We start from the raw sequence: 9,727 nt of genomic DNA, 5'->3' as shown, positions 1-9,727 counted from the left end.
TGGGACTCCAATAGCATAAAAAATAGCTCGAAGAATTAAAACTGAAATGAAGGTTTCTACACAGCATAGGAAGCAATCAGCAGAACAAACAGACATCTTACACAATAAGAGAATATGATACACAATCAGAGAATTGATGACAGTGGTACTTCAGAAAGTGCTTTAATATCTGGGCTATATAAGGAACTGCAAAAATAAATATACAAAAAATTTTCTAATCAACAAATGGGCTAATGAAATAAACATATAGTTTTTTTTTTCAAGCAAGCAAACAAACCATAATTGAAAAGAAAAAAAAAACATCAAAGAAAAGGCTCTCTCTCTCTCTCTCTCTCTCTCTCTCTCTCTCTCTCTCTCTCTCTCACACACACACACACACACACACACAAGAGAGAGAGAGACAAAGACAGACAGAGACACACACACACACACACACACAGAGATCCCACTAAGATACAATATTGGAAGCCATAATATGTAAATAAAAAGACTCCAGATTAGCTAGGCAGTGGTGGTGAATGCTTTTAATCCTAGCACTTGAGAGGCAGAGGCAGGTGGATCTCTGTGAGTTCAAGGTTAGCCTGGTCTATAGTGTAAGTGCCAGGACAGGCTCCAAAGCTATGCAGAGAAACCCCGTTTCAAAAAAAGAAAAAGACTTTAGGCAGTGGTAAAACTTGAACTATTTGAGGGGCCCTTGGCAGTAAGATTAGGATCTACCCCTGGTGCATGAGCTAGCTTGTTGGAGTCAATTTCCTATGGTGGGATGCCATGCTTAGCCTTAAATAAGGAGGAGGGGCTTGGTCCTACCCCAACTTAATGTGCCAGACTTTGTCTTGGGAGTCCTTGCCTGTGCAAAGGGGTGGATAGAGAGTGAACTGGGAATGGGAGGAAGCAAAGAAGAGTGGGAGGATGGGTAGGCAGGAGAACTGTGGTTATAATATAAAATGAAATTTAAAAGGATAATTTAAAAAAAAACAAGATGATTCTCAAAATAAGAAGCACAGTAAGTACTTTTAGAAGGCTTGAACACCCTTAGCCATCAGAGAAATTAAAGTTAAAACTGCTTTGTATTCCATTCACTCCAATATGTATGGCTATCATCAAGAAAAGAGATACTAACAAATTTTGGCAAAGATATGGCAATGAAGAACCATTATTCACAGCTGGTGGGAGTATAATCCAGTATAGTCATTATGGGAATTGAAATGAAGGTTTCTCTGAAAATTAAAAATAGGATTATTCATTTATAACACCCCGAGATGAATCCAAGGACTGTAAGTCCTTACCACAGAGATACCCACACATGCATGCTCATGGCTCTGTTATTCACAATAGCCAGGAAATAGAACTGTGTAAACGGCCACCAACTAATCCATGATAGATGATAAGAGTGTAGTGTAGACAAACACTGAAATGTTATTCCATGTGTGAAGAAAAATGACATAATAAAATTCGTAGTTGAATGAAATGGAATTAACAAGAATTATATTAAGGGAAGTCACTGAGACTCGGAAAGAAACTTGTTGCTTATTCTTTGTCATAGCCAGAGTCTGCTTTACAGTGTTTATATTTACATGTGTAAATGTGAGTCTAGGTGATAATATGAGAAAAGAGAGAATGGAGGGGAACTAGCATCATTGAGGTGGGAATTGATGACAGGTGACATGCGCGAGGATGGGATCTCTGGGTGAAAGGGCACCAGGTAAGGTCGTAGGGATGGAAGAGAAGAGGTGAGGCAAAGAGTCAACAAAACAACTCTTACTCGAAAAAGAATTAAACCAAATACTGTGCATGCTAATTAAACTTTTTATTTTTACATTTAAAAACAGCATCGACCTGATTAGGGCATGAGTCAGAAATAAGTAAAAAATCTACACCGTTGACCATAGCTTTTCATAGTCCAGTGATTCAAAATGAGAAATTTATTAGTCACTTGAAAATGTATGTTCTTGTCATTATTAAGGAATGATAGGGGTGGTCCGAGGAAGAGCTGGTGGAGCCCACTGTCTGAACGGGGACTCTCATGTGCCCCCCTCTCTGAGGCAGCTGAAGGAAAGTTACAGTGGATTGGCTCTCTCTGCTGCAACAGGTGACAGGGTCCTGTTCAACACAGTTGCTGAGACCCGTCATCAGTAAGAACACAGCAGAGTCAGAGGGAGCATAGCCAACCAGAGCCAGAAAAGTTCAGAGTATGTTTTTTTCCTCACAAAGTAATCTGTTAACACTAAATTTCGTTTGCCTTAGTGCTGTGGCACAATTAACGTGTCTCCCATCCACCCATGGCTACTTGTTTTAAGGGGATTTTCCTAGAGAGATGGCTTGAGCCTGAAGGTAGCAGCTGGTCAAATATTGGAAGTTGATGAGAGAGGGATGCGTTGATGTGGAGCTATTGGTAGCCACCAACAAGATTGTGAGGGCCCCAGTAGATAGGAAGCATTGTAAGTGTGCGTGTGTATGTGTGGTGTGTGTGTGTGGGGGGGGGGTCCACTCACTTTCTTGTATAGCAAGAACTTAGAATTTAGACCTGGGATTTTGAAGCATGTACTATTCCAGTTTGATATTAGCCAGTTCCAGGTACTATGAGAAAAAACAGGAAAGGGTAAACACTTGACTGTTGACACTGTGTGGCCCGTAACGTATGATGACTTCTTCAAGTCTGTGGCCACAAATCTGGCGTAACAGTAGTTTAAGAGATTTCTCCAATGCTGAAGTGGTCAGTGGGAAGGCCTTCTTGTTTATATTCAAATATTAGTACCAACCCTGGATTATGGTGAGTGTTGAAATACCAGAATTTTGGCTCCATTTTAAAGAGTAAATATTTCCCTTTCATCTTTATCTCCAAGTAAATCACCTGTTTATGAATAAGAACATTTTGAGTCATCCCTTCCTTATTCAGATATTCCTACACTTTAATAAGTCACACATCCAGGTGATTATTGATAGGACTTAAGCAACTATGTGTTCTTTTTATTTAGAAAACCACAATCTCATCACAAAACACGTTCTTAGGGAAAAAAAAACTCATCTTTTTATATAATTCAAATGATGATCATTGGTCACACTTAAAATGTGAATGTTTTTTATTCTAATCTCTCTTTAATAGTAAATCACTTATTTGGTACATAGCTATCAATGGGCGATTTTGTTTAGGACCAAGAAGGAGATAGTAGTGATTCATGTTAATGAGTAAGAAGAAAATAAAAGCAGGGAAGAAATGAAAACAGAGGATCAAAACCATTCTAATAAAAGGTTCAGATTCTTCCATGGAACCTTTTCCTAATCAGCCCCTTATTTTAGTTTCTGTCACTAAGGGACTTATGGGTGTACTATGATTTGTTCATCAGTTCTCACGTGACTTTCCTAAGATTTAGTAAAGCGTTAGTTACACCATCCTCGCCCACCACTAATACGGCTAAAGCTACAGATGAGATGTTTGAGCTCCTCCACTAATGTGCTTATCATTATGCCCTAGGAATTTGGTGGGATCAAAACACTCTTCTTTAAACTCTGGATACACTTGTGTTACTCATCTTACATGGTATCTGGCCTAAAAAGCATGGTCAAATCTTAAGAGTCTTGCCTGGACCCAAGTCCTGATAGTCTCATAAAGGCTAGGTTGCCTTGTTTCGGTTTTGCTTGCTGTATAAGCCTTTGAAGCAGTGCATTTTCTTTCTGTGATTTCCAGTTGTGTGACCCTAGGCTGATGATCAGTGAAAAGATGATGATGGTGTTTCTTAGCACATGGTATCATCTCAAGAAGCTTGAAAATGATAACTGGGTAGCACTTTGCATTGTTAGGAAGCCACTGATAAGGTACTCATCACAGACAAGTCGGATGTCTATATGAATTCCTCTACAGTTCTGGGAGAAATCATGCTTACCATGGAGATGTGGGCACGTGGAGGGAACACGGAGGAGCAATAAAATATCTTGGGGATTCTGCAATGTGGGGGCCTCAACATTTGGCTTTACATTTAACCTTGGAATCAAGAAAAGATGGAGAGACAAGAGTCTGGTTGAAAAGAGGATGGAGGGAAGCCAAAGCCTTTCCCTTTGATTTCCAAAGACCTGTAGCCAACCACCAGAGTCACCAAAAAATGGATTTGAACTTCCAGGACCCAAACATCTGTTGACTAATTAATATGTACCGTGAAGTCATCTAATTGCAACATAACAACCGTGTGAGAAAACTTCTAACAACTGGTTGTTAAATGAACCTATGAATTGTGGTGACAGCTTGAATACGCTATATGATCAAGTTTGAAATCACATTTTCTCTTCTTTTGATCCCCAATTTTCCCTTCAGTTTGAACTGGCCAGAAAGCAAGAATCAAATACTTAAAGTTGATGAAAGGATGGTGGGTTGATGTGGAGCTACAATAAGCTTGTAAGGGCTTTAAATTAAGCTGGTGTTATTTAGTCCTGGAATTTGAACTCAGGTTTTCCTGATTCTATTTTCCTTTTTGCAACGAGCTTTTATACTGTCTACTTCTATGAGTAGCCTTGGAAGGGAACTAATACATGTAAATCTTTGATCACACAGCATAGGCAGCAATACTAAATATAGGAAGCAATAGGGACCATATTAAGACAGAACCATAGCTTAGTTATTTCTCCTCCTAAGAATGAGGTATGTGAGTCTTACAATTGCTTTTTAAAATATCAGTGTCTTAACTGTGGGCTTTTTATAAAATACAAAAGAATTAGTTAAATATATCTGAATTATAAAGAGATTGAATTTTTTTTAAGAGATTGAATTTTAAAGTGTTTAAATTTGTACACACTGGGGGAATTTTTAACTTTGTAACATTTATATTGTAGTGTTATTAATGTGTGATTTTGGAGACAAATAAGAAAAAAAAGTTGTGACTTAAAAAAAAAAAGAATGAGGTATGTGCACAAATGAATTCTCAGGAAACTGAAGTTTTTCTCTGTTTTAGTACTGACTCCATTTGTGTCATCTCTTCTCCCCTAACTCCATTTCTATATACCCTTAACATAATTCTGAACACAATTTTATCTTTGTTTGGAAGTTGGAACATCAAAACTTTGCTGGCAATGTCCTTTTGGATCTTTCTCTCATTCTCTCTGTCTCTCCTTTGCTCTCTCTCCCCTCCTCTGACTGGATCTCATTGTATAGTTCAGATGGACTGGTACCTGACTTACTATGTGAGCAAGGTTGACCTAGAACTCAGGATCATACTGTCTCTATCTCCTGGGTGCTGGGATTATGGGAATGCATCCCTGTGCCTTGCTCCTGCTACTCTGCATCTTTACCTCCTCTCTCGGATTATAACCATCAATCCAGGCCTATGGATTTCCCTCTTACACTTTTCCTTTTTTCTTTCTTCTCCTTTTCTCACTTTGATGATCCTTTGTGGCTTGCTGATGCTAGTATTCCTAACCTACAATCAGATATAGAAATGAGTATAAAGTATGACCAATACCTTTTATGCACAAAATGACAGGCAGTTGTTAGTGAGGGTGCCACTTACCATTATTTTGTCCAACATTATCATATATTTAAGATGTATACTAGTGCAGAAAAACGGGCTTGTGTAAGAACAGAGTCGTCTCCAAGTGAGAAACATTATAACTCATCAAGAAAGGCAATTTGCAAAGACAGGTGGGGATTGTAAAAGTGGATGGTAAGAACTGGAGCCAGTCTCGGCCACATATTAGATGGAGGCAGATTTTAGAGGCTGGGAAGATATGGAGAATAGTCAGAGCCAAAGCCCAAGAGATAGCGGGAGTAAACACCAGAAAGGAAAGGAAATGAGCTGCTCCAGATGTACCTATGTTAGCTTGGTGTTCTAGCTAGTCTTCAGATTACCCCTGTCTAATTTCTATACCATGAAGATGTCCTTTTCTACCCATGCCCATGTTTTCTTCTCTCTCCCCTTCACTGTCTCCTCTGACTGCTATTAGTATTGGTTGGAAGGTTGGCACACTGAATGGTTAGTAGGAGCTGAGAGGGGAATGAGCTCAGAATAGTCATTTCTCTGGGTAACTGCGGGATGTTGAATCCCTCTTCCTAGAGGACGATCACTTGCCAGGGACCTGTCAAGAGCGTGGTTCTGGTAGCTGCTTCCTCCCCTACTTCTTCAGAATTCTAGTCACATAGTTTGCTCTTCTAATCCCTGCAAAAACTTTACAAATGGTCGTTGTATTAACTCCTCTTCAATTATCAATCAGGACCCTGCTGTTATCTTAGCTTATCCAGGCACTGTGTTTTATTTTCTCTTTTGGTAATGGAATAGAAGTTAGGTTTTCTATGCAAAATTGAAGAACTAAGTAATTCTCCAAGTATCTCCAAGATACAACCACCTGATTTTGAGCTGTTTTGCCTTTAAAAAAATGAAACAAAATATTTCTAGCTTCTTTATAAGTCATTGGGTCTTGAATGTTCTCTTGAACACAAAACTGAATAGAGATGGAAAAAAGACTACATTTTCTTTTCTTTTTTGTTTTGTTTTGTTTTTAATTGCTTCATTATTTTGTTTTTTTGAGATAGGGTTTCTCTGTGTTGCTTTGGAGCCTGTCTTGGAACTAGCTCTTATAGACCAGGCTGGTCTTGAACTCACAGAGATAAACCTGCCTCTGCCTCTTTGGTGCTGAGATTAAAAGCACGTGCCACAAATGCCTGGCTGGAATAGACTACATTTTATACTGCCATTTGACCATAAGATTCAAATTTATAGGATCATGAAATTTTAAGACTCCTACTTGTATTGGTTTTCACATTGTGTTTATTGGATGTCCAGCACTTCCAGTTAGAATCTTCTGGGTTTGGGATACCCTCATTGGCTTCTTCAAGAACCAATATAGTTTAATTATTGTTTTTGTTTATATCCAATGGACAGAACTCATAAGAGCCAAAGTCTTTAGGTTTCTCTTGTGCATTCCAATTTTTGTTCTTTTGAAATATATGTGAGAGAAACAGCTTATGAAATAAAGGTTAATTTTGATTTGCGGTTTCAGAGGTTTTGGTCCCTGCTGGCTGGCCATGGTTCCTGGACTGTGGTGAGGCAGAGAAGGATAGTGGCAGGATGGTGTAAATGGCTTGTGATGCTCACCTGTGAAACAGGGAAGTAGAGAGCAGTAAGGAGGGGAAAGGTGTGCCTTTCCAGGTCACTTGTGAGAACTAATTGTCACCGTCATATCGACTGCATTGTGAAGCCCCTAGGAGACGATGCTTCCTATGACTGGTAGATGTTTCCAGAGAGGAAAGACTAATGGAAACTGGAAATAGGATATAGCCTGGGATGACTACAAAGGGGAAAGGAGAATATGAACCAGGCACCAGCCTGAATCTCTTTCTGTTTCCTGAGTGCAGAAGCATGCTGGCCAGATTCTTTATGGTTTTGCTTTCCTATCTAGAGACACTATTTATTACTATACTCCAAAAGAGTCTCCTCTTTCCTTTAGTTTCCTTCTCTCTCTATCTTTTCTTTAGCATTTTGCCACACCAACAAAAAATTAACTAATTATACCCTGCTGATTCCTACCTCCTAAAGTCTCTATGATCTTCCAAGACAGGATGACCAGCTGGAGAACATGCCTGCCACACAGGATCCTATGGGGAATATTCTACATTCAAAGTATAATACATTTGTTTTTCCATTAAAATGAAGCTAGAATTAGACCCACAGAATTATTGGGGCTACCAATGAGTTTTCATATATTCAAACTCTGGTATTTATTTAAGCATCTACTTCTTTAATATTTTCATTCCTAGCAAGTATAGCCAGGGAGGGAAAAAAAATCTGGTTGAGGGCCCAAAGCTTTTATAATTTGATCCTTGATTTAGTTGTGTTTGGCTAACAACCAATAGTTTTTTTTTCCCTGTGGCTTTGTTGTGAAAAACTGAAGCAACTGGAAGCCAGAGGAAACAGCTGTAAGCTTTACCCTAAATCCTGGCATGGCAAGCATGTTCTTTGTGTAGGAAGATGTAGCAGTGACCTCTCTGGCTCACATTAAACACAGATGATCAAAATGCTTAACTATGAAAGGTGGACTTTTACTCAATTATGAGCAGTTAAGCAGCTGGTTCTGATGACTTTCAATCCCTTGAACAGCACTCTGTTCTTTTCTTAGAGCTTGCTAGGCACATATTAAGTGGGAAAAGGTGCTTGAAAAGTGTGTCTGTGGCAGTAATGTTTGAAAACAATTGGTCTAGGTAAAGCATCTCTATATGGATATATATACTTAGTTTATGTGAATACACAAATACTCATATGGCACAAGCATACCAGTTCATTTAAGATGTAATTTTAGTTGCTAAGGAATTGGACATAACAAGCCAGTGACTCAATTTTGGCTGTCTAAGACAAGTACAAAGAGCCTTTTCAAATGATCACTGTCAAATGACTACACAGATCATTCAAATCAGTAATTTTGGAATTAGGACTCCAAGTTTCAAGTTCTAAGTTTTAAAACAAAAAGCTGTTATACATTAGATATTTTTTTTTTTTTTGGTTTTTCGAGACAGGGTTTCTCTGTGGTTTTGGAGCCTGTCCTGGAACTAGCTCTTGTAGACCAGGTTGGTCTCGAACTCACAGAGATCCGCCTGCCTCTGCCTCCTGAGTGCTGGGATTAAAGGTGTGCGCCACCACCGCACTGAGATGTCTTTGAGATTCACTGGCTTCTTAAAAAGAAAAGATTCGTAAATTTTTAACTTCATGTAAGGTTATATTTGCTTCTGGTATGATGGGATAAATGTGATGAGATTTTCCCACTCAGTAAACAATTGGAAAATTCTTTGAAAATTATGTGGTGGCGGTCTCTGAACACTGAACAGTAGACAGTGAAGGAGTCCCACATCCACACTAAGGGAAACTAGGAAAAGGAACCTCAAATCTTCTGGATGCACTTTCTGAAGACAACACAGGGAGAGGCAGTATGAACCAGAGCACAGAAGGGAACGGGGCTGGAATTTTAGTATGAGATGTTTGTATTCTGAGAGGTAGAACACTAGAAGAGAAGAGGCACCTGGAGAAAGAACTCTGGAAATTACGTAAGACTTCTCTGAGGTGTTGAAGCTGGGCCAAGAATAACCAAAGAAAAACAATCTGAAGAGTACCCAGAGTCCGCACAGGTTAGGAAGATATGAGAGTTCTGGTCAACCACAACGAAGAGTTCTTGCTGAAGCTCCAAGGAGTTCAATGTAGACACTAGGCAGTCAGACCCCACAAGAAAAACAAACTCAGTCTGGAGTCAAGGATGTGCTCAGACTGCCCCAACAAATCTGGTAAGAACAACTTTGAAAAGCTCACTTTTATGTACAAGTGAGTTCAGTGTTTGCCACAATTCCATACAAAGTCTTAAAGAAAAAAACTGTGTTCAACCAACACAATTTCCAGGATCAAGTAAAAAACAAAACATAAAACAGAAACAAACAACAAACAACAGCAAACAAACAAAACCTATGGAGAAATAGAAAATTTGAAGTAACCGAAGTGACACAATTGTTACTAAAAACAGACCCCAGTTGGCAAACAGGAATCTTGAAACAGATTATAAACATCTTGAAGACTTAAACAATAAAAGCCTAATGAGAGGAGTGAAGGAGTCCAAAATAAAACTGTATATGAAAGGTAAAATTTCAATGCAGGAAATTAACAACTGATTAACATAACCACTGCAATTGAAACAATGCAACTGAAGAGAGAGAAAGGACTGAGCGTGAACATAGAGCCCCAGGGACAACAAAAGGCATTCACTTCTG

Source organism: Microtus oregoni, unplaced genomic scaffold (genome assembly GCF_018167655.1).
Source record: "Microtus oregoni isolate MIOR12 unplaced genomic scaffold, Mior012 000022F_ref0000154, whole genome shotgun sequence".
Classification (NCBI taxonomy): domain Eukaryota; kingdom Metazoa; phylum Chordata; class Mammalia; order Rodentia; family Cricetidae; genus Microtus; species Microtus oregoni.
This window is presented reverse-complemented; position numbering follows the sequence as displayed.